This window comes from Leopardus geoffroyi (genome assembly GCF_018350155.1).
Source record: "Leopardus geoffroyi isolate Oge1 chromosome E3 unlocalized genomic scaffold, O.geoffroyi_Oge1_pat1.0 chrE3_random_Un_scaffold_51, whole genome shotgun sequence".
NCBI lineage: Eukaryota > Metazoa > Chordata > Mammalia > Carnivora > Felidae > Leopardus > Leopardus geoffroyi.
The window spans coordinates 62,018-88,844 of NW_025543570.1; the positions used below are offsets into that span (position 1 = coordinate 62,018).

At 48.9% G+C, this 26,827-nt stretch overlaps 1 long non-coding RNA gene across 6 annotated transcripts in view; it reads right to left on the reverse strand.

Moving 5' to 3' along the window:
- Positions 1 to 3,557: 3,557 nt before the first annotated feature.
- Positions 3,558 to 26,827, reverse strand: part of LOC123595707 — a 70,141-nt gene continuing 46,871 nt past the window's right edge. For all 6 annotated transcript variants that reach the window (XR_006711320.1, XR_006711315.1, XR_006711317.1 and 3 more), the window contains one exon: positions 3,558 to 3,681. This is a non-coding gene — a long non-coding RNA (uncharacterized LOC123595707). The remainder of the gene's footprint in view (positions 3,682 to 26,827) is intronic.

The window sequence follows — 26,827 nt, forward strand, 5'->3', positions numbered from 1 at the left end:
ATAGCTGTTTTGTAATGGTTCAGTGTCCTCTTCAAATTTCAAACGGATTGGGGCGCCTGGGTAGCCCAGTCAGTTAAGCGTCCGACTTCAGCCAGGTCACGATCTCGCGGTCCGGGAGTTTGAGCCCCGCATCAGGCTCTGGGCTGATGGCTCAGAGCCTGGAGCCTGTTTCCGATTCTGTGTTTCCCTCTCTCTCTGCCCCTCCCCCGTTCAGGCTCTGTCTCTCTCTGTCCCAAAAATAAATAAACGTTAAAAAAAAAAATTTCAAACGGATTGTCCTCTATGTCAAAGTAATTTTGACTTATTGCAAAGGGATCTTCTGCAAGGGATCTGCAAAAGGATCTATTGCAAGGGATCAACTCTATGCATTTTGTCTTCTACAATACATCTGTGGCCTTGAATGAGCACATATTTGTGTGGCTGCATTTGTGTGTCTACCTCAGATATTAGATGTAGATGCCTGAATATACACATTCTCATACTTATCTTTTCCTTCTTTGTAAAGTAGGACCTGAATTTTAATAGAAAAAAACACAGGTGTTTTTGTTGTATCTTTTGAAACAGGAATTGCCAATCTCCCAACCTCAGGCATTATACCCTTAGTTTCATGAAACTGAATGAACATCTGTTGATGATCTTTTGTGTGCAGATACATTCATTTCCACCCTGAGGAGAGTGAATGCCCACTCATCGCATACATTTTACAAATTCCTTATGTGCTTAACCACCTCCTCATCGCACTGACCTCAGAGACCAACATTGTTTCTGCTTCTCAGATTACAATGCTGAGGCTCTGAGTTGGCCCCACTGAGAGCTGGCATTAGGGCTGAGACAGCAGGATCACAGGCAGTGCCTCTGGAAATTGTGAGGGAAGTTGCAGAGATGTACACCTTCATGCAGGGTCATGACAGTAGGTTCAGGGGTGTGGTGACAAGATTCCAGCAGGGGCGTTTCCTGGTCAACCCTGAATTCCCTGCTAAGAGTCTGATTCAGGCTGAAGGCCAAGGAAGCCACACAGCTAATCTACAACCTTTCATCACATTTAGTCTCACAGAGGCACACAAACTTAGGCAGACAAGCATCCCATAAGAACCAAGGTAAACTACAAATCTCCAGGGCATTCTTTCACAAGGATCCAGAACCTTCAGGAGAACCTCCAAGGGAAACAACAGTCTTTATTTAGATAATGAACTAGGTGCACTTTGGCCACAATGACATTTCAGAGATGATACCTGCATGAACTATCCTTGGACCCACATAGCAGCTCTGTGTGGATGCCACTCTGCACTCACTATCCCTGCCCAGGTTGTGGGCCCTGCCACAAATGGCCTCCAACTCCATCTCACTGAGTCCAACACCCTCCTCTCTGTACCATCTCAGCTCTCCCTTCGCATGCACAGTCTCCAATTCATTCCCATGAGATTCATGTCTCCGTCTCTTATACTTGAGGACCCATTACTGGAGCTGCCAGTATTGTAGACCAGAAGCTCCATGTAATTTAACGCATGTAACTCTCTCCCCATTAGGACAGTTGAAGCCCCTGATGGTAAGGGTTTGCCTCATCTCTCACAGACCCAGGGACATGGACTGTGTGCTGGGTACATCTGCAGAACTGATATGTCTGCTTTTCTATTAAAAGACTCTTTCCTTCTCCACAAAGGATATATGCAGCCCAGCTCATAATGGAAATGACACAGCCCAACATATGTATGTCCTGAGAAACTTGAGGAATCTTAACAGTGTCCTCATCCAGCAGCACCCTTGCATTACAAAGCGTGTGAGGCCATCTCTCCATCCTCTCAAAGACTCAACAACATAGAAGCTGAACATGCTGAACATGTCAACTCATAGAGCTCAGTTCATCTCACAAATAGTCGAGGTGGAGGTGGTGGGTCCTGTCCCTGAGAACATCAAGGAGCTGGAGGTAGCCCATAGAACCCATGAACAGTGATAAAGAGTATCTGTTGGGGATGGACCTGGGAAAGAAGGAGGTCCTCTTGCATTCATAGGGACCTACAGAAGTGACAGGTGTGTTGGTATGACAGACAGAAGCAGAACTCCCACAGGAGCTGAAACAATGAAGTAGGTGTCAGCACCTGGCCCCTTGTTCATTCATGGGTTGTGTAGAACAGAGCATCAGTGTCAGAAAACTCTACCCTTCCATGAGGTCCCACCTATAGCCTGAAAGTACCAGATGCCACAAGGAAAAACTACTGTCGCCACACATCACTGCACATGTTTACAAATGCAGAAAGCCAAGGAGTCCTATTCTAGAAGATTGATGGCAGTAATGCCAGTCTAATAAAGGAACGTATTCCAGAGAGGCAGGCATCTGTGTCCAGGACCCCTCTGGTGTCCTCTTTCCACCAGATCTGAAGACTTTTTATTTGCACATTGAGAACAGATAGAACATGAAGAATGAAAGAAATGACCAGAACCACACAGGGATCCAGGGCCACCCCAAGGTCAAAGCTCTACCTGCCATCCCATGCCTGTCCTCACTCTGCTTCCCTCCCTGAAGAAGACATCTTCTGTGCAAGGCCACAGAGACCTCTGAGGAGATGGGGGTTCCTGGAGTCCAGCATTGGGTCCTGGATATGTGTTTTCTGAGGGAAACACATTACCTGTGCATATTCACTGGTCTCAAGTATGTTTATCTTAATTCACAGGTAATTCAGCTTTTAAATACAATATGAGTTGCAGAGCTATTTTGTGCCATTTTTGCAGAGGTAGAAATTCTACATAAAAGAATGAACAGAAACATGTATCAATTTCAGGTGAAAACTCCCATAAGGTATCATGAGACAAAGTACCAATTACAACTGCTCCCGGGACACAAGAGAAACTACTCATATAAACACAACTGAAGAACTCTGTGAGGTATTGGCCCTGCAGGTAATCACTGATTCTCTCCCTTCACGACTGCAGTTCCACGTACATTTTTTATTACACGTGACTCTTCTGAAAATTCAGAGTATTTCCACCTAGGGGACAACTGGAGAAATTCTCTATCGTACATTTACCAACACAGAAGGACTAGTAATGAATTCTGAAATGTTTCTAAGAACCCTCAGCACTGCACAAAGCACACAATATAATGTTGGAAAGACTTTTATCTATTCCAGTCATGAGGCTCATAGCAAACATTCTGAACAAATTCATGGCGTACACTGAAATAGGAAAAAATGAAAATAATCAGGATAATCCCGTGTAAAGAAGGTGCCGAAGGAATCAGACACTCCAGAAGACTTGAGGGTGCAGTGAAGTGTCATCCTCCTCAAGTTATTTCCACAAACACTAAGTGAGAGCCACGTGGTCCTCAGCCTCCATGCACTTGTGGTGTCCAGAGGCACTAGCTAACATGATGATGTTACATTGGAGAAGCCTGGAGGCTTGTGAGGACGTAAATCAAACAGTAAAGACAACAGTAGACAAAAAACAAAAACAAAAACAAAAACAAAAAAAAAACCCAAACAAAAAACAAAACAAAACAAAACGAAACAGACAAGGCCAGATAAAAGTTTTCAGAAAGTATTGCAACTGAAACTGGCAACAGAATTTACCTTGTCTTTTTCTGCATCCTTGGTAGAGACACAAGTGATATTTCCCATTGGAGCTGCATCACGTCTTAGGTCTCATAAAGGATGGAGGTTGATGGAGGTTGATTCTGACTTGCATAGACTGTGTGGAAGAAAAACAAACCATCCTGAACATGTTTCATTATATTCAACTCATTCACACTCTCGGGTCCCTTACCAGGGACAAAGTGTTTTTCATGTGCCTCGGGTGACCCTTGAGGACAAGAGGGAGATCTGATCCTGTCTCTTGAGGAAGGTTTACAGGGACCTGGTTCAGGTGTTTTTATAGCTAATCAAGCAGCTGTGAACAGCTCAGGTCTCAACTCGCTAGAAAGTATGTTAGGAGCGTGCTTCATCCCTCAGAGAGCCCAGCACATGATCTCTGTACAAGCTACATCCTAGGGAGTGCTATGTCTGTCAGCACGTATAAGGCCTCTTTCCTTCTCTATCAGAAACACGTGTTGCCCAGCTCACTATGTGGAAATGACTGCCCATTTCATGCATGTCCTGAGAAACTTGAAGAACCTTACAACGTCCTCACTCAGGCTGACCTGAAAGCCCTGTGGTGCCATCACTGCATCTTCTCCAACACATAACAAGTAAAAGACAAAACGTGTTTTATAAGACAACTCATACTGGTCATATCATCTTTCCACATGGTGGAGGAGGAATGTGAGGTCTCAGAGGACCCCAGTTTGGAGAAGATGGGGGTGGTCCAAAGCCCATGGGTTGTGATTAAAGTCAGCCCACGGGGTATGACATGGAGGGCACTTCGGGAAAGGAGGAAATATCCTGGAAACCACGTGGATGGACCTGAAGGACAGAAATTAAACTTTTGAGATTTGGTAGGGTAAAAGGTGAAAAATCCAACCCCAGCACCAACACTAACATACCTGAACCCCAATGAAGCCGGAATGGTACCTGTCTCCTTCCCCTCCACCTGGTTTCAACAGGGCAGCATCAGTGCCACTAAAATCCATGCTTCCCATTGGGTCCCTCCTAGAACTTCTATGAGTTGGAGGAGACAAAGCAGTGCCTTGCTGGCAGCATGGTACTAGCTGTGTCTGCAAATGTGGGGAAGGAAGTGGGTAGTCTTAAAGGATCAGAGGGATAATTCCAGACAACTAAAGACAGTCTGTTCCACACACACAGTCTTCTATGTCCAGGACTACTCTCCACCCAACCCTTCACCACCTCAACAGCTCCGTCTTGGCATAGTAAGAGATGAAACGATGAGGAAGAATTTTGTTTCCGTACTATTCATTTACATCTTTAATCCATTTCAAGTTAATTCTTGGAGTGGTATAACATAAGGTGATAAGCTTTATTCTTATACACGTGTATATCCAATTTTCCCAGCCCCAGTTATTCAAGAGACTACCCTTCTCCACTGTGTATTCTTGACTCCCTTGTCAAATACTAGTTGACTGTTCATGCAAGGGTTTAGTTTGGGCTCTCAATTTCCGTTCCATTGTCTTGTGTGTGTGCTTATGCCAGTGACATAACTGATTTCTTTGTGTTAGAATGCAATTGAAATCGAGAAGTGTGATGCCTCCTGTTTTGTTCTTTCTTGGCATTGGCCACTTGGGTTTTTTTTTTTTTTTTGTGGTTCCAAATACATTTTAGGATATGTATTTCTAATTGCATAAAAATTGCATCAGAGTCTTGATAAAGATTGCACTGAATCTCTAGATGGCTTTGGGTAATATGCACATTGTATCTATATTAATTCCTCCAAAAGATGGACGTGGGATGGCTTTTCACTGACTTGTGTTTCTTTCATCCAAATTGAATTTCTTCCATTTCAGTACACGGGTGTTATAGTTTTCTGTAGAGAGATCTTTCACTTCCTTGGCTAAATTTATTCCTATACAGTTTATTGTTTTTGATGCTATTGTAAATGGATTGTTTTCTTTTCTTCTTAGATAATTTTGTTACTGTATAGGAAAGCTACAGAATTTGATATGGTGACTTTCTAGTTTGGAACTTTAATGCATTTCTTGATTAGATATTAACAAGTTCTTTTACACTGAATTATTTTATTCTTTTACCTTATTAAAAAATCATGTTATTTGGGAATAGCTGATACAGTCTGTTACATTAGTTTCAGATGAACAACATAGTGGTTGGACAAGTGCATACATTCTGATATGCTAACACAGGTGTAGCTACAATCTGTCACCATGCATCACTATTCCAGTACCATTCTCAATGTTCCCTATGCTATATCCTCTATCTGTAATGTATTATTCCATAACCAGAAGCCTGCATCAACCAATCCCCTACACATAACTAGAGCATCCTTGTCTTGTTCCTGATCTTAGAGGACAATCTTTCACAATTTCACTATAGAGTATGATGTTAGATATGGGCTTCACATACATGGCCTTTCTTATGTTGAGATATGTTCCCTCTACAGGGAATTTTTAAAGAGTATTTTAGCACAAATGGATACCAAATTTTCTCAGAACTTTTTTTTTGTGTCTATTGACATCATCACAGGGGTTTTCTTTTTAATTTTGAAAATGTATGGGGCGCCTGGGTGGCTCAGTTGGTTGAGCGTCCGACTTTGATTCACATCATGATCTCATGGTCTATGGGTTCGATCCCCGCATCAGGCTCTGTGCTGACAGCTCAGAGCCTGGAGCCTGCTTCGGATTCTGTGTCTCACTCTCTCTCTGCCCCTCCCCTGCCCCCCCCACTGTCAAAAATAAATAAACATTAAGAAAATTTTAAAAAATGTATTTATTTAGTTTAGTTTAAATGTATTTATTTATTTCTTCAGTATTTATTTTTTCAAGTTTTTATTTAAATTCCAGTTGGTTAACATACAGTGTAATGTTAGTTTCAGGTATACAATGTAGTCATCCATCACTTACATACAACACCCAGTGTTCCTCACTTCTAGCGCCCTCCTTAGCCCATGACCCATTTAACCCATGCCCCTGCCCACCTCCCTTCTAGTAATCCTGCGTTTGCCATTTATAGTTAAGAGTCTGGTTTCTGGTTGATTTTTCTTTCATTCAAGGATGTGAGGAGTCACATTTATTGATTTGTATTTCTGAAACATACTTCCTTTACAGGGAAAAAACCCTACATCACCGTCAATGATCCTTTTTATGTGATGCTGAATTTGGTTTGCCTGTATATCACTGGGAATTATTCATCTATATTCATCATGGGAATACTGGCCTATAGTTTTCTGTTCAGGTAGTATCCTTTTCTGGTTTCCTGCCAGGGTAATTCCAGTCTCATGAAATGAGTTTATGGTGTTCATTCCTTTTGAATCAGTGAGAGGACTGCTGTTATTTCTTCTACAAACATTTGGTCACATTCACCAGTGAATCTACCTGGTCCTTTTCTTCCCTGAGAGAATTTCAATTAGTGTTTCAATTTACTTACTTTGGCTATCTTCTTGTATTGATGCAGTCTTCCTTAATGGGTCGGTGCAAACCTTCTATTTCTTCCTGATACAGTCTTGGTAGGTTGTGTGTTTCTAAGAACCTATCCATTTCTTCTAGGTAGGCGATTTGCTGGCATCTAATTTGGCCATGGTCGCCTCTTTGTCTCCTTTATGTTTCTTTGGTATCAGGTGTAATGTCTTCTCTTTTATTTATAATTCTTTTGAATTGGGTCCTATCTCTGTCTTCGCATAGTCTATGTATAATCTTGAAATTTTGTTTCACTCTTCAGAAAACCCACTTTTGGTCTTCTTCATATTTTCTATTGATTTCATGGTCTCAGTTTCATTCGTTTCCACTCTCATATGAATTACTTCCTCCCTTTTGAGAACATTGGACACTGGTAGATTGTTGTTTTTTTCTAGTTCTTTGAAGTTAAAGGTAGGTTGTTAATTTGAGTCCCAAATCTATCCTCCACACATGCAAATCCAGTGACTCATCAGAGAACCTTCAATAGGTCTCTCCTGCCCTATTTCTCATTCTCCAAACTCTGAGAAATTGAACCAGAAAATTTATTTGAAGACACAATAGATGAAAACTTCCTTAATGCGGGGAATGAAACAGATCCAGAAGCAGGAGGCAAAGAACCCCCAAAATATTCAACAGAAGAAGATCCACATCAAGTCATCTAGTAATTAAAATGCAAAATGCCATGATAAAGAAAAAAAATTTAACAGCAGGAAAACAAAAGATGACAATTACCTACAAGAGAAACCCCATAAGGTTATCATTGGCTATTTTTCAGAAGAAACTTTGAAACTGTAAGTGAGCAGCACGGTATGGTAAAGGTGCTGAATGGATAACATCTGCAGCCAAAGAGAGTCTATCCACAACATTATCATTCAGATGGAAGGAGAGATCAAGAGGTTCCCAAATAAACACTCAGCGAGTTCACAACCAACAAACCACCCCTGCAAGAAATGTTAAAGCGGACTCTTTAAGTGGAAAAGAAACACCTAAAGTGACAGTATTAAAGTGCGAAACGCAAAGGCAATAAAAATGAGTATATCTGTAAAACATCAGCCAAAGTATTCGCGATATGAAAGGTTTTGAAATATGACACTACATATCTACAACACGGGGAGGAGAGGAGTAAAGAACTGGTTCAAATTTTAACAACTATCAACTAAATATAGACTTCTATATGCACAAGTGGTGAGGTACAAATCTAATAATAACCACAAATCAAACACCACCAATACATATGCAGACTATAAAGACAAGCAATTTCAACTGTGGTACTAAAGAAACCCAGCAAACCATAAAAAGGAGAAAGAGGAGAAAGGATCAGAAAGGTTCAGAAACAACAATCATCAAGTAATAAAAGGACAAGTATATGTCTATCAATTACTTTGAAGGAAACAGAATGAATGCTCAAATGAAAGGCACAGGGTGACAGATAGGGGCACCTGGATGGCTCAATCACTTGAGATTTCAACTCTTGATTTTGGATCAGGCTATGATGCCAGGATCATCGGATTGAGCCCCAATTGGGCTCTGCACTCAGCATGGAACTTGCTTAAGATTCATCCTCACTCTCATTATCTCTCTTTCTCTCTATCTTCCCCCATTCCCCCCACCCTGCCCTCCCATCCCTGAGCTCTCTCTCCTCATAATAAAAGGCACTGGGTGAGACAATGAATGAAATATAGGACCTATCTATCCTTTACCTATAAGAGAGTAATTATAGAAGTAAATTATCAAAAGAAAACAGCAGTAGCCATACCTATATCAGACAAATAGATTTAAAAATAAAACACTAACAAGAGAGAAAGAAGGACACTATAATGATAAAAGGTATAATCCAATGAAAGATACAACAATTGTAAACATATATGTGCTCAATCTGAGAGCATCCAATACACAAAACCCTGAAAACCTAAAGAATTGATACTCATACAATCATAGAAGGGCACTTTAACACTGCAAAGACATCAAGGGAGATATCATTCCATCAGAAAATATACATTTGTATATTTTCTTTTTTTTTTCTTTTTTTTTTTTCAACGTTTATTTATTTTTGGGACAGAGAGAGACAGAGCATGAACGGGGGAGGGCAGAGAGAGAGGGAGACACAGAATCGGAAACAGGCTCCAGGCTCTGAGCCATCAGCCCAGAGCCCGACGCGGGGCTCGAACTCACGGACGGCGAGATCGTGACCTGGCTGAAGTCGGACGCTTAACCGACTGCGCCACCCAGGCGCCCCATACATTTGTATATTTTCTAATAACAGCATGCACATGGGTTCCAGAATTGATGAAGAAATACTCGACACAGAACGTGGAATATCACCATGTCATTTACAAAGCGCGATGGCAGCAGCACGAGAGGATACCTGAGGCCAACTCTAAGTGTGGCAATTACATTTGTCTAGCCTTGGAACACATAGAATAATCCTGACCAGCACACAAACTTGTGACTCCACTCAGCCCTTTGGGGAGACACCTGCTCTGCTCTGGGATAACTACCTGGAGCATCCAGGGACCTAACCCTAAACCAAATGGTTACCCTAACCAGAACACTCACCCTACACCTAACCCTATATATCATACTGACACTACAACAGATACACATCGGAGCATGTGCCCACATTTCAGCCTTACATGGAATTCAAAACACTGATGTCACTTCGACCCTGGCGACTTCCCTGGACCGAACCATAAACCTCTCACAACACCACGTGACTGGGGTCCAGAGGTGGTAAAGGGTCACTCGGAATGGAACCTGGAACCTCACCATGTCGCTTCCCAGGCCCAGCTGCAGCTGCCCGAAAGGATTCCTCAGGCTTACCCTACCACGGGGCCATATATTTGTGTGCAATTGGAAGCCAGAGAGTGATCTTGACCGGCACCCCCCCCCCCCAGTGCCCTCAACTCAGACCTTCGGGGAAACCACTGCACTGATGTGGGTTCAGCGCCTGGAACCTCCTGGGACCTAACCCTAATCCTAACCCAACCCCTAATTGGAATCCTCCACCGAAGTCTAAGCCAACATCGAACCCTAACCCTATACTTGAGCCCCACCGTCGCATACGCCCTCACTTCAGACCTCGAGGGAGATCATGAGTCTCGGGCCGAGTGGTCCTGGCAATGTCCCTGGACCGAACACTAACCCTAGCTAAACATGGAGACCCAATACCCCAGTCTGACAACACCACGAGCCAGGGGTTCAGAAGTGGTGCAGGCTCATTCGGCATGGAACCTGGAATCTCAACATGTCATTTCCCAACCCGGCTACAGCTGCCCGAGGGGATTCCTGAGGCCTCCCAGAACAGGGGACCAGAGAGGTTGTGGTCTTGGAAGCCAAAGATGATCCTGAACAGCAACCTCTCATGTGCCCTAAACACAGACCTCCGGGGAGTACACCGCACTACTGAGGGATCACCACCACATCCTCCTAGGAACAAACCCTAACTCTATCCTTACCCGTAACTGGAACACTCCACCGAAACCTAAGCTGACCACAAAACCAAACCCTAGACTTGAGCCGCACCGTCGCATGGGCCCTCACTTCAGCCCTCGAGGAAGATCATGAGACTAGAGTAGCTTCGGCCCTGGCGAGGTCCTTGGAAAGCTCTCTCCCCATGGGGACATAATAACAAAGTCTGAAAATACCACGCACCTGGGTTCCAGAAGCGGTGCACGGTCACTCAGCATGGAATCTGGAAGGTGACCATGTCGTTTCCCAGGCCCGGCAGCAGGTGTGCGAGAGGACTCTTAAGCCTCCCCTACCAGAGGCCCATAGAGTTGTGTGGCCTTGGAAGCCAGACATTGATCCTGAATGGCACCCTCAATATGCCCTCAACTCAGCCCTTCAGGCACACCACTGCACTGCTGGGGGTTCGGCGCTGGAGCTTCCTGGGACCTAACCCTAACCCTAAGCCTAACTCTACTTCTAACCACAACCCTCCACTGAAACTTAAGCCGACCTCAAAATCTAACCTTACACTTGAGCTGCCGCGTCGCATGGGCCCTCACTTCAGCCCTCGAGGGATATCACGAGACTGGAGTAGCTTCGTCCCTGGCGACGTACCTGGACAGAACCATAACCCTAGCTAAGACTCTCTCCCCATGGGTCCCAATCCCAAAGTCTGAAAACACCACGTGCCTGGGGTCCATAAGCGGTGCAGGCTCACTTGGCATGGAACCTGGAAGGTCACCATGTCGATTCCTAGGCCAGGAGCAGCTGCCTGAGAGATTCCTGAGGCCTCCCAGACCAGGGGCCCAAAGAATTGTGTGGCCTTGGAAGCCAGAGACTGATGCTGACTGGCACACTCCCTTGTGCCATCAACTCAGTCCTTTGGGGAGAAAACTGCCCTGCTGTGGGTTCAGTGCCTGGAGCCTCCTGGGACATAACCCTAACCCTACCTCAAGCCGGACCCCTGCAACAAAACCTAATCTGGCCTCGAAACATAACTCTACACTTGAGCCACGCCATCGCATGGGCCCTCACTTCAGCCCTCGAGGGAAATCACAAGAACGGAGTCGCTTCTGCCCTGGCAACGTCCCTGGACCAAACCCTAACCCTACCTAAGGCTCTCTCACATGGTGACCCAACAGCAAAGTCTGACAACACCACGAGCCTGGGGTTCATAAGAGGTGCAGGCTCACTTGGCATGGAACCTGGCAGCTCACCATGTCGTTTCCCAGGCCCAGCTGCAGCTGCCCGAGAGGATTCCCGAGGCCTCCCCGACGAGTGGCCATCGACCTATGTGGCCTTGGCAGCCAAAGACTGATGCTGACCGGCACCCTCCATTGTGCCCTCATCTCAGCACATTGGAGAGACAACTGCCATGCTGTGGGGTCGGCGCCTGGAGCCTCCTGGGACCTAAAACTAACCCTAACCCTACCGCGAACAGGACACTTCCACCGAGAAGCAAGATGGCCTCGAACCCTAACCCTACACTTGAGATGCCCCGTCTCATGGGTCCTCATTTCAGCCCTCGAGGGAGATCATGAGACCAGAGTCGCTTTGGCCCTAGTGACATCCCTGGACTGAACCCTAACACTAGCTAAGGCTCTCTTCCCACAGGGACCCAATAGCAAAGACTGAAACAGCATGCGCCTGTGGTCAGGAAACGGTGCAACCTCACTGGGCATGGAAACTGGAAGCTCTCCATGTCGTTTCCCAGGCCCCACTGCCGCTGTACAAGAGGATTCCTGAGGCCTACACGACCAGGGGCCCATCGACATGTGTGGCCTTGGCAGCCAAAGACTGATGTTGACCGACACCCTCCCTTGTGCCCTCAACTGAGCCCTTCGGTGAGAAAACTGCCCTGCTGTGGGTTCGGCACCTGGACCCTCTTGGGACCTAACCCTAACCCTAACCCTACCCCGAAATGGAACCCTCTACAGAAACCTAAGCCGGACTCGAACCCTAACCCTACACTTGTGGTGACCCATCGCATGGGCCCTCACTTCAGCCCTCGAGGGAGATCATGAGACCGGAGTCGCTTCGGCCCTGGCGACGTCCCTGGACCGAACCATAACACTAGCTAAGGCTCTCTACCCATGGGGACCCAATAGCAAAGTCTAACAACATCACGCGCCTGGGGATCAGAAGCGGTGCAGGCTCACTCGGCATAGAACCTGGAAGCTCTCCATGTCATTTCCCAGGCCCGGCTGCCACTGTACGAGAGGATTCCTGAGGCCTTCCCAATCAGGGTAACATCTATTTGTGTGGCCTTGGCAGCCAATGACTAATCCTGACCGGCACCCTCCCTTGTGCCCTCAACTCAGCCCTTCGGGGAGACCACTGCCCTGTCGTTGGTTCGGCGCTTGGAGCCTCCTGGGTCCTAACCTTAACCCTAAGCTAAAACGAATCGGACCACTCCACTGAAACCTAAGCTGGCTTCGAACCCTAACCCTACACTTGAGCCGAACCGTCGATGGGCCCTCAGTTCAGCCATCGAGGGAGATCACGATACTGGAGTCGATTCGGCCCTGGAGACGTCCCTGGACCGAACCCTAACCCTAGCTAAGGCTCTCTCCCCATGGGGACCCAATACCACAGTCTGACAACACCACGCACCTGGGGTGGAGAAGCGGTGCAGGCTAACTCGTCACGGAACCTGGCAGGTCACCATGTCATTTCTCAGGCCCAGCTGCAGCTACCCGAGAGGATTCCTGAGGCCCTACCAGGGGCCCAACCACTTGAGTGGCCTTGGTAGCCAAAGACTGATCCTGACTGGCACCCAACCTTGTGCCCTCACCTCAGCCCTTCGGGGTGAACACTGCCCAGCTGTGGGTTCAGCGCCTAGAGCCTCCTGGGACCCAACCCTCACCCTAACCATACACCGAATCGGAACTCTCCACCCAATCCTATGCCAGCCTCAAACCCTAACCCTACAGTTGAGCCCCCCGTCGCATGGGCCCTCACTTCATCCCTCGAGGTGAATCACGGGACCGGAGTCGCTTCAGCCCTGGCGACGTCCCTGGATTGGACCCTAATCCTACCTAAGGCTCTCTCCCCATGTGGACCCAATACCAAAGTCTGACAACACGACGCGCCTGGGGTCCAGAAGCATTGCAGGGTCACTCGACATGCAACCTGGAAGCTCACCATATCATATACCAGGCCCGGCTTTAGCTGTGTGAGAGGACTCCTGAGGCCTCCCCGACGAGGGGCCCATCGATGTGTGTGGCCTTGGCAGCCAAAGACTGATGCTGAACGGCACCCTCCCTTGTGCTCTCAACTCAGACCTTCGGAGAGACCATTGCCCTGTTGTGGGTTCGGCAGCTAGAGCCTCCTGGGATCTAACCTAAATCCTAACCATACCATGCAACGGACCCTTCCACTGAAACCTAAGCTGGCCTCGAAACCTAACCCTACACTTGAGCCGCCCCGTTGCATGGGCCCTCACTTCAGCCCTTGAGGGAGATCACGAGATCGGAGTTGATTTGGCACTGGCGATGTCCTTTCACCAAAGCCTAACCCTAGATATGGCTCTCTCCCCAAGGGGACCCAATAGCAAAGTCTGATAACACCATGCGCAGGGGTCCAGAATCGGTGCAGGCTCACTAGGCATGGAACTTGGAAGCTGACCATGTTGAATCCCAGTCCCAGTTGCAGCTGCCCAAGAGGATTCCTGAGGCCTCCCCGACCAGGGGCCCATCAACATTGGGGCTTGGCAACCAAAGACTGATCCTAACCGCATTCTCCCTTGTGCCCTCAACTCACCCTTCGGGAAGACCACTGCCCTGGTGTGGGTTCGGCACCTGGAGCCTCCTGGGACCTAACCCTAACTCTAACCATACCCCGACCAGAACACTCCATGGAAACGTAAGCTGGCCTTGAACCCTAATGCTACACTTCAGCCGCCCCGTCGCAAGGGCCCTCACATCAGCCCTCAAGGGAGATCATGAGACCAGAGTCGCTCCGGCCCTAGCGACGTCCTGGACAGAACCCTAACCCTAGCTAAGGCTCCCTCCCCATGGGGACCCAATAGCAAAGTCTGACAACACCACGCGCCTGGGGTCCAGAAGAGGTGCAGACTCACTCGGCATGGAAGCTGGCAGCTCAACATGTCCTTTCCCAGGCCCGGCTGCAGCTGCTTGAGAGAATTTCTGAGGCCGCCCCGACCAGGGGCCCATCGACTTGTGTGGCCTTGGCAGCCAAAGACTGATGTTGACCGGCACCCTTCCTTGTGCCCTCAACTCAGCCCTTCGGAGAGACCACTGCCCTGCTGTGGGTTTGGCGCCTGGAGCCTCCTGGGACCTATCCCTAACCCTAACCCTACCAGGAACCAGACCTTTCCACGGATACCTAAGCCGGCCTCAAATCCTAACCCTACACTAGAGCCGCGTGGTCGCATGGGTGCTCACTTCATCCCTTGAAGGAGATCACGAGACTGGAGTTGCTTCAGCCCTGGCGATGTCCCTGGACCGAACCCTAATCCTAGCTAAGGCTCTCTCCCCATGGGGACCCAATAACAAAGTCTGACAATACCACGTGCCTGGGGTCCAGAAGCGGTGCAGGCTCACTCGGCATGGAACCTGGAAGCTCACCCTGTCTTATCCCAGGCCTGGGTCAGCTGCCCAAGAAGATTCCTGAGGCCTCCTCGACCAGGGGCCCAACGACGTGTATGGCCTTGGCAGGCAAAGACTGATGCTGACCGGCACCCTCCATTGTGCTGACAACTCAGCCCTTCAGGGAGACCACTACCCTGCTGTGGGTTCGGTGCCTGGAGCCTCCTGGGACCTAACCCAAACCCTAACCGTACCCCGAACTGGACCCTTCTACCGAAACCTAAGACGGCCTGGAAACCTAACCCTACAGTTGAGCCTCAACATTGCATGGGCCATCACTTCAGCCCTCGATGGAGATCATGAGACCAGAGTCTCTTCAGCTCTGACGTCGTCCCTGGACCAAACCCTAAACTTAGCTAAGGTTGTCTCCCCATGTCGTTTACCAGGCCCGACTGCAGATGCCCGAGAGGAATCCTGAGGCCTCGCTGACCAGGGGCCCATCGACATGCGTGGCCATAGCAGCCAAAGACTGATCCTGACTGGCACCCTCATGTGTGTCCTCAAATCAGCCCTTTGGGGAGACCACTGCCCTGCTGTGGGTTCGGTGCCTGGAGCTCCTGGGAACTTCCCCCAACTCTAACCCTACACTGAATAGGAACCCTCCACCGAAATCTAAGCCAGCCTCGAACGGTAACCCTACATTTCAGCTGCCACATCTCATGGGCCCTAACTTCAGCCCTCGAGGGAGATCACGAATCTGGAGTCGTTTCGGCCCTGGCGACGTCCCTGGACAGAACGCTAACCCTAGCTAAGGCTCTCTCCCCATGGGGACGCAACACCAAAGTCTGACAACACCACACGCCTGGGGTCCTGAAGCAGTGCAGGCTCACACGGCATGAAACATGGAAGCTCATCATGTCGTTTCCCAGGCCCGACTGCAGCTGCCTGAGAGGATTCCTGAGGCCTCCCCGACCAGGGGCCCATCGACGTGTGTGGCCTTGGCAGCCAACGACTGATCTTGACCGGCACGTTACCTTGTGCTCTCAACTCTGCCATTCAGGAAGAACACTGCACTGCTCTGGTTTCGTCGCCTGGAGCCTCCTGGGATCTAACCCTAACCCTAACCCTACCCTGAACCGGAACTCTCCACCGAAATCTAAGTTGGCCTCGAACCTAACCCTACACTGGAGCCACCCCATCGCATGGGCCCTCACTTCAGCCCTCTAGGGACATCATGAGACAGGAGTTGCTTTGGCCCTGTTGACGTCCCTGGACTGAACCCTAACCCTAGCTAAGTCTCTCTCCCCATGGAGACCCAATACCAAAGTCTGACAACATCACGCGCCTAGGGTCAGGAAGCGGTGCAGGCTCACTCAGCATGGAACTTTGTAGCTTACGATGTCGATTTCCAGGCCCGGCTGAAGCTGCCCGAGAGAATTCCTGAGGCCTCACCGAGCTGGGGTCCATCATCTTGTGTGGCCTTGGCAGCCAATGACTGATCCTGACTGGCACCCGCCCTTTTGCCTTCAACAGAGCCCTTTGAGGAAACCACTGCCCTGCTGTGGGTTCGGCACAAGGAGCTTACTGAGCCCTAACCCTAACCCTACCCCGAACCGGACCCCACCACTGAAATGTAAGCTGGCCTCGAACCCTAACCCCACACTTGAGCCGCCATGTCGCATCAGCCCTCATTTCTACCCTCGAGGGATATCATAAGACCAGAGTCGCTTCGGCCCTGGCGACGTCAATGGACCGATCCCTAACTCTAGCTAAGGCTCTCGCCCCATGGGTACCCAATTCCAAAGTCTAACAACACCACTGCTTGGGATCCAGAAGCGGTGCAAGTTCACTCAGCATGGAACCTGGAAGCTTAGCATGTCAATTCCCAGGCCCGGCTGCAGTTGCCTGAGAGTTTTCCTGAGTCCATTCCGACCAGGGGCCCATCGAGTTGTGTGGACTTGGCAGACAAAGACTGATACGGACCAGCACCCTCCCATGTGCCCTCAACTCAGCCCTTAAGGGAGACCACTGCTCTGCTGTGAGTTCAGTGTCTGGAGCCTCCTGGGACCTAACCCTAACCCTAACCCTACCCCGAACTGAAACCCTCATCCAAAACCTAAGCTGGCCTCGATCCCTAACCGTACACTTTTGCCGCCCCGTCTCATGGTCCCTCATTTCAGCCCTCGAGGGATATCGAGAGCCTGGAGTCACTTCGGGCTTGGCGACGACCCTGGACCGAACCCTTACCCTACCTAATGCTCTCTCACCATAGGGACCCAATACCATATTCTGACAACACCACATGCCAGGGGTCCAGAAGTGTTGCAGCCTCACTCGGCATGAAACCTGGAAGCTCACTATGTCTTTTCCCAGTCCCGGCTCTACCTACACGAGAGGATTCCCGAGGCCTCCCCGACCAGAGGCCCATCGACCTGTGTGACCTTGGCAGCCAAAGACTGATCCTGACCGGCACCCACCCTTGTGCCCACAACTCAGCCCTATGGGGAGACCATTGCCCTGCTGTGAGTTCAGAGCCTGGAGCCTCCTTGGACCTAACCCTAACCCTAACCCTTCCCCGAAATGGAGCCGCAACCGAAACCTAAGCCGGCCTCCAACCCTAACTCTACACTTGACCGCCCCGTCCCAAGGGCCCTCACTTCAGATCTCAAGGGAGAACCCGAAACTGGAATTGCAAGGCCCTGGTGACATCCCTTGACCGAACCCTAACCCTAGCTAAGGCTCTCTCCCCATGGGGACCCAATACCAAAGTCTGACAACACCATACGCCTGGGGTTTAGAAGCGGTACAGAGTCATTTGGCATGGAATATGGAAACTCACCATGTCATTTCCCTGGCCCGCCTGCAGCTGCCCGAGAGGATTCAGGAGAACTCCCCGACCAGGGGCCCATTGAGTTGTGTGGCCTTGATAGACAAAGACTGTTCCTGACCAGCACCCTCCCTTGTGCCCTCAACTCAGCCCCTTGGGGAGACCTCTGCCCTGCTGTGGGTTCGGCACCTTGACTCTCCGGGGACCTAAACCTAACTCTAACCCCACCCCGAACCAGAACCCTCCACCGAAACTTAAGCTAGCCTGGAACCCTAACCCTACACTTGAGATGCCTGGGCCCTCACTTCAGCTCTCGAGGGAGATCACAAGACAGGAGTCGCTTTGGCCCTGGCGACGTCCCTGGACCGAACTCTAAACCTTCCTAAGTGTTTCTGCCCATAGGAACCCAAAACCAAAGTGACAACACCTCGCGCCTGGGGTCCAGAAGTGGTGCAAGGTCACTCGGCATGGAACCTGAAGCTCACCATGTCATTTCCCAGGCCCGGTTGCAGCTGTCCGAGATGATTCCTGAGGCCTCCCCAACAATGGGCCAAGAGATTTATATGGCCGTGGAAGCCAGAGACTGAGGCTGACCGGCACCCTCCCTTGTGCCCTGAACTCAGACCTTCGGGGAGCCCACTGCACTGCTGCCGGTTCGGTGCCTGTAGCCTCCTGGGACCTAACTCTACTCCTAAACGGAACCCTCTACCGAAACATAAGCCGGCCTCGAACCCTAACCCTACATGTGACCGCACCATCGCATGGGCCCTAACTTAAGCCCTCCAGGGAAATCACAAGACGAGTCGCTTCGGCCCTGGCAACGTCCCTTGACAGATCCCTAACCCTAGCTAAGTCTGTATCCCCATTGGGACCCAATACCAAAGTCTGAAACACCATGAGACTGTGATCCAGAAGCAGTGCCGGGTCATTAGGCATGGAACCTGGTAGCTCACCATGTCGCTTCCCTGGCCCGGTGGCTGTTGCCCCAGAAGATTCTTGAGGCCTCCCCGACCAGGGGCCCAGAAAGTTGTGTGGCCTTTGAAGCCAGAGACTGATGCTGACTGGCACCCTCCCTTGTGTCCTCAACTCAGCCCATCGTGGAGACCACTGCATCCCTGTGGGTAAGGCGCCTGGAGTTTCCTAGGACCTAACCCTAACCTTAACCATACCCCTAACCGTAACCCTCCATCGAAACCTAAGCCGTCCTCGAACCCTAACCCTACACTTGAGCCGCGCTGTCTCATGGGCCCTCACTTCAGCCCTCGAGGGAGATCACGAGACTGGAGTGGCTTCGGCCCTGGCGACGTCCCTGGACATAACACTAACCCTAGCTAAGGCTCTCTCCCCAAGAGGACCCAATACCAGAGTCTGACAACACCACGCGCCTGGTGTCCAGTAGCGATGCAAGGCCACTCGGCATGGAAACTCAATGCTCACCATGTCGTTTCAGAGGCCAAGATGCAGCTGCCCGAGAGGATTCCTGAGACATCCTCATCCAGGGGCTCAGAGAGTTGTGTGGCCGTGGAAGCCAGACTAATGCAGACCGGCACCCTCCCTTGTGCCCTTAACTCAGCCCATCGTGGAGCCCACTGCACCCCTGTAGGTTAGGCGCCTGGAGCCTCCTGGGACCTAAACCTAAAACTAACCTTACTGCTAACCCCAACCCTCCACCGAAACCTAAGCCAGCCTCGAACATAAACCCTACACTTGAGCCGCACCGACGCATGGGTCCTCACTTCAGCCCTTGGGGGAATCACGAGACTAGAGTCGCTTCGGCCCTGGCGATGCCCCTGGACCGAACCCTAACCCTAGATAAGTCTCTCTCCCAATGGGGACCCAATACCAATATCTGACAACACCACGTGCCTGGGGACCAGAAATGGTGCGGGGTCACTCAGCATGGAACCTAAAAGCTCACCATGTCGTTTCCCATGCCCACCTGTAGATGCCCGAGAGGATTCCTAAGGCCTCCACGACCAGGGGCCCATAGAGTTTGGTGGCCTTGGATGCCAGAGACTGATGCTGACCGGCACCCTCCAGTGGGCCCTTAACTCATCCCTTTGGGGACACCACTAAACCGTTGTGGGTTGGGTGCCTGGAGCCTGCTGGGACCTAACCCTAACCCTAACCATAACCCTCCACCAACACCTAAGCCGGCCTCGAACTCGAACTCTACACTTGAGATGCACCGTCGCATGGACCCTCAGTTCAGTCCTTGAGGGAGATCACAAGACTGGAGTCGCTTCATCCCTGGCGACGTCCCTGGTTGGAACCCTAACCCTAGCTAAGGCTCTCTCCCCATGGGGACCCAATTCCAACGTCTGACAACACCATGCGCCTGGGGTCCAGAATCGGTGCAGGCTGACTCGGCATGGAACCTGGAAGCTCAACATGTCATTTCCCAGGCCCGGCTGCAGTTTCCCGAGAAAATTCCTGAGGCCTCCCTGACCAGGGGCGCAGAGAGTTGTGTGGCCTTGGAAGGCAGAGACTCATGCTGAACTGCACCCACCCTTGTGCGCTAAACTCAGCCCTTCGGGGAGACCACTGCACTGCTGTGATTTTGGTGCCTGGAGCCTCCTGGGACCTAACCCTAACCCTACCCCGAACCGGATCCCTCCACTGAAACCTATGCCGGCCTCGAATCCTAACGGTACTCTTGAGCCGCACCGTCATATGGGCCCTCACTTCAGGCCTCAAAGTAGATAACGAGACTGGAGTCGCTTCATCCCTAGCAACGTCACTGGACCGAACCCTAACTCTAGCTAAGGCTCTCTCCCGATGGGGACCCAATGCCAAAGTCTGACAACACCACGCGCCTGGGATCGAGAAGCGGTGCAGGGTCACTAGGCATGGAACTGAAAACTCACCATGTCGTTTCCCATGCTCAGCTGCAGATGCCCGAGAGGATTCCTGAGGCCTCCCCTACCAGGGGCCCATAGATTTTTGTGGCCTTGGAAGCCAGATACTGATCCTGACAGGCACCCTCCCTTGTGCCCTCAATTGAGACCTTCAGGCAGACCATGGCACTGCTGTGGCTTCGGAGCCTGGAGCCTCCTGGGACGTAAACCTAAACCTAATCCTAACCGGAAACCTCCATTGAAACCTAAGCCGGCCTCGAACCCTAAACCTATACTTGAGCTGCACCGTCACATGGGCCCTCACTTCATCCCTCGATGGAGATCACGAGACTGGAGTCTATTCGGCCCTGGCAAAGTCCCTGGACCGATCCTTAACCCTAGCTAAGGCTCTCCCCATGGGGACCAAAAACCAAAGTCTGACAACACCATACGCCTGGGGTCCAGAAATGGTACAGGGTCATACCCGACCCTGTGTGGCCTCCCCGACCAGGGGCCCATAGATTTGTGTGGCTTGGAAGCCAGAAACTGATACTGGCCTGCTCCCTCCCTTGTGCCCTCATCTCAGCTCTTCGGGGAGACCACTCACTGTTTTGGTTTCAGCACCTGGAGCCTCCTGGGATCTAACCCTAACCTTAACCCTACCCCTAACTGGAAACCTCCACCAAAACCTACACCGGCGTCGAACCCTAACCCTACACTTGAGCTGCCTGGTCGCATGGTCCCACACTTCAGCCCTCGAGGGAGATCACGAGACCGGAGTCGCTTCGGCCCTGGCAATTCCCTGGACCGAACCCTAACCACAGCTAAGCACCCCCCCCCCCCCGATTGGGACCCAATACCAAAGTCTGACAACACCACGTGCCTGGGGTCCAGAAGCGGTGCGGGGTTACTCGGCATGGAATCTGGAAGGCCACCATGTCATTTCCCAGTTCTGGCTGCAGCTGCCCGAGGGGATTCCTGAGGCCTCCCTGACCAGGGGCTCAAAGACTTTTGTGGCCTGGAAGCTAGAGAATGATGCTGACTGGCACCTTCCCTTGTGTCTTCAACTCAGCCCTTCGGGGAGAACACTGTACCCCTGTGGGTTCGACACCTGTAGCCCCCTGGGACCTAACCCTATCCCTAACCCTTCCCCTAACAAGAACCCTCCACCAAAACCTAAGCCGGCTTCGATCCCTAACTCTACACTTTAGCTGCACCATCACATGGGCCCTCACTTCAGCCCTTGAGGGAGATCAAGAGACTGCAGTCGCTTCAGCCCTGGTGATGTACATTACGGCCCTAACCCTAGCGAAGTCTCTCTCCCCAAACCAAATTTGGGGACAACACCATGCGCCTGCGGTTCAGAATCATTGCGGGGTCACTCAGCATGGAACCTGGGAGTACCCATGCCATTTCATGGCCCAGCTGCAGCTATCCAAGAGAATTCCTGAGCCTTCCCCGACCAGGGGCCCAGGGAGTTGTGTGGCCTTGGAAGCCAAACACTGATCCTGACCCGCACCCTCCCTTGGGCCCTCAACTTAGCCCTTCAAGGAGTCCACTGCACTGATGTGGTTTCAGCTCCTGGAGCCTCCTGGACCTAACTCTAAATCTAAACCCTACCCCTAACCGGGATCCTCCACTGAAACCCAAGCCAGTCTGGAACAGTATTCCTACACTTGAGCCGCACTATCTTATGGGACCTCATGTCAGCCCACGAGGGAGATCACGAAACTGGAGTCCCTTTGGCCATGGCGAAGTCCCTGGCCCGAACCTTAACCCTAGCTAAGGCTCTCTCCCCATGGGGCCCGAATACCAACGTCTGAGAACACCACGCACCTTAGGTCCAGAAGCGTTGCAGGGTCACTCCGCATGGAACCTGAAAGTTCACCATGTCGTTTCACAGGCCTGGCTGCAGCTGCTCCAGAGAATTCCTGAGTCCTTCCCGACCTGTGGCCCATAGAATTTGTGGCCTTTGAATCCAAATTCTGATTCTGACCGGCACCCTCCTTTGTGCCCTCCACTCAGCCCTTCGGGGATACAACTGCAGTGCTCTGGCTTCAGCACTTGGAGCCTCCTGGGTCCTTACCCTAAATGTAAATCTAACCACAATGGTCAATGGAAACCTAACCCTTTCTGAGAGATTATCCTACATTTGACCCTCCTCGTCGTTTGGGCCCTCACTTCAACTCTTGAGGGATATAACGAGTCTGGATTTGCTTTCCCCCTGGGACAACCCTGGACTGAACTTCAAACCTAGCTAATACTCTCTCCCCGTGGGGATCCAATACCAGATTCTGACAACACCATGCGTCTGGTCTCAGAAGAGATGAAGGATCATTGGACTAGATCCTGGTACATTAGCATGTCGTTTCCAAGGCCTGGCTGCAGCTGCCTGAGAGTTTTCCTGATGCCTACCCAACTAGTGGCCCATACAGTTGACTGGTCTTGGAAACCAAAGACTAATATTGACCAGCATCCTCCATTTTGCCTTCAACTCAGGTCTTTGGGGAGACAACTGCACTGCTGTGGTTTTAGCCCCTTGAGTCTCCTGGGAAATAAACCTAACCCTAACTCTAAGCTTATTCCTCAACCGAACCCTATTGTATAAACGAAGGTCATGAGACTGGAGTTGCTTCAGCCTTGGTGAAGTGCCTGGATCGAATCCTTAACCATGTTAAGGCTCTCTCCCAATCGGGACCCAATTCCAATGTCTGACAACAGCACGTACATGGGTTCGAGTATCAGTACAGAAATACTCGGCATGGAACGTGGAACATCACCATGTCATTTCAAAAGTGCACCTGCAGCTGCACGAGATGATACCTGAGGCCTCCCTGAAGAGTTGACCATATTTTGTCTGGTCTTGGAACCCACGCCTATTCCTAACTCGTACCCTCCCTGTGTACTCCACACAGCCCTTCGGGCAGACAATTGCTCTCCTGTGGGGTCAGTGCCTGGAGCCTCCTCGGACATAACCCTAACCCTAACCTTAACCCTTACCATAAACCTCAACCTACACCTAACCCTATCTGTCACAGTAACTCTACAGCAGACCCACATATGCCCTCACTTCAGCCCTCCATTTAATTCACGACACTTGTGTCATTTCAGCCATGGTGATGTCCCTGGTCGAAATCTAACCCTAGCTACGGCTGTCTCTCCATGGGAACCAAATTTCACAGTCTGACAACAGCACGCACCTGGGTTCATAAATCAGTGCAGAAATACTCAGCATGGAACCTGAAATATCACCATGCCATTTCCAAACCACGACTGCATCTACAAGAAAGTATTTCTGAGTCCTACTCGAAAGGCATCCCTTAGAGTTGGCTGGTCTTGGTACCCAAAGACTAATCCTGACTGGACCCTCCATTGTGTACTCCACTCAGCCTTTCATGGACGCAAGTGCACTGTTGGGGTTTCAGTGCCTGAAACCTCCTGGGACCTAACCCCAATCCTAACCCTTACCCTAACCATAACCATAACCATCAACCTACCCCTAAACCTATCTCATTAAAAAGAACAACAGAATCATAGCGTGCCAATGATAAAGAGAGAGAAAAGGGGTAGAAGCGTTAAGTTAGCAAATCATAGCAGATAATTTTTCTTATCTGAGAAAAGGCACAGACATTAAAATCCAGGAAGCACAGAAGTCTCTCATTAGATTCAAGAAAAACCCACAAGTTAAAGAAATATTATATTCAAAGTCAGAAAATACTCAGGCAAGGAAAGAATCATGAAAACAGCAAGGAAAAAAGTCCTTAACAAACAATGGAAGACAGATCAGATTAGCAGCACACCTATTAATGGAGACTTGGCAGGGCAGAAAAGAGTGGCAAGGAATACTCAATGTGCTGAATCAGAAAACTATGAAGCTAAGAATTCCTTATCCAGCAAGTCTGTCATTCAATATAGAAGGACAGATTAAAAGTTTCCCAGAAAAACAAAACTTAAAGGAGTTTGCGACCACTAAACAAGTCCTCAAGGAATTTTCAGGGGAACTCTCTGAGGAATAAAGGATGTAAAAAAGAAAAGAAAAAAACACAAGAAGTACCAAAGACTGGATAGCACAAAAACCACCACCACAAAATCCAACTCTACAAGACACATAATGACAATAATCTCATATCTTTGAGTACTCACTCTAAACGTCAGTAGAATAAATGCTCCAATCAAAAGACATAGGGTAACAGAGTGGGGAAAAAAAGAAGATCCATCTATATGCTGTTTACAAGAGACCCACATGAGACCTAAAGACACCTTCAGATTGAAAGGAAGGGTATGGAGAACCATCTATTATGCTAATGGTCGCCAAAGAAAGCCAGAGTAACCATACTCATGAGACAATCTAGACTTTAAAAAAAAGACTGTAACAAGAGATGAAGAAGGATGTTGCATCATAATTGAGGGGGCCTATCCACCAACAAGACTTAACAATTGTAAACATTTATGCTCCCAATATGAGAGCACCCAAAAATATAAATCAATTAATCACAAATATAAAGAAGATCATTGATAATAAAACCATAATAGTATGGGACTTCAACACCCCACTATAACAACAGAAAGATCATTTAAACAGAAAATCAACAAACAAACAATGGATTTGAGTGAGACACTGGACCAGACGGACTTAACAGATATATTCAGAACATTTCTTCCTAAAGCAGCAGAATATACATTCTTCTCCAGGGCACATGGAATGTCTGCAGAATAGATATCACTGGAAACAAATCAGCGCTCAAGAAGTTCAAAAAGTTCGAGATCATGCCATGTGTATTTTCAGACCACAATGCTATGAAACTCAAAATCAACCACAAGAAAAAATTTGGAAAGAAAACAAATACTTGGAGACTAAAGAACATACTACTAAAGAATGAATGGTGGAATGCAAGCTGGTACAGCCACTCTGTAAAAACAGTATGGAGGTTCCTCAAAAAACTAAAAACAGAACTACTCTATGACCCAACAATTGCACTGTTAGGCATTTATCCAAGGGATACAGGTGTGCTGATTCGAAGGGACACATGCACCACCCCCATGAGTATAACAGCACTATCAACAATAGCCAAAGTATGGTAAGAGCCTACATGTCCATCAATGGATAAATGGATAAAGAAGAAGTGGTACATATATACAAAGGTGTGTTACTCGGCAATCAAAAAGACTGAAATCTTGCCATTTGCAACTATATGGATCGAACTGTAGTGTATTATGTTAAGTGTAATTAGTCAGTCAGAGAAAGACAGAAACCATATGACTTCACTCACATGAGGACTTTAAGAGACAAAACATATGAACATAAGGGAAGGGAAACAAAAATAAAATAAAAACAGTGAGGGGTCAAAACAGAATTAACTCAAAACTATGTAGAACAGACAGAGGGTTACTGTACAGGATGTGGGAGGGGGTTGGGCTCAATGGGTAAGGGGCATTAAGGAATATACTCATGAAATCAATGTTGCACTATATGCTAATTGGGATGTAAACTTTAACAAATAAAATTAAAAAAAAAAAGGAATGAATGGTTGAACCAAGAAGTTAAAGAGAAAATGTAAAAGTACATGGAAGCAATGAAACTGATAACACCACACCCCAAAACCTCTGGGATTCAGCAAAGGTAGTCATAAGAGGAAGTTTATAGCAATCCAGGCCTTCGAAAAGAAGTAAGAAGGTCTCAGATATACAACCTAACCTTATACCTTAAAGAGCTGGAAAAAGAACAACAACAAAAAAAAAAAAAAAAAAAAAAACCAAAAACCAGCAGAAGGCAAGAAATGATAAAGATTACAGCAAAAATCAATGCTATCAAAACTGAAAACAAAACAAAAACACACACAGAAAAAACAACAACATATAACCCCACACAAAACAAACTAACAAACAAACAGTAGAACAGATCAATGAAACCAGAAGCTGTTTCTTTGAAATAATTAATAAAATTGATAAACCCCTAGCCAGTTGGATCAAAAAGAAAAAGGAAAGGACCCAAATAAATAAAATCAAGAATGAAAGAGGAGAGATCACAACCAACACAGCAGAAATATGAACAATGATAAGAGAATATTATCAGCAAATATATGCCAATAAAATCGGCAATCTGGAAGAAACCGACAAGTTTCTACAAATATATAAACTACCAAAACTGAAAAAGGAA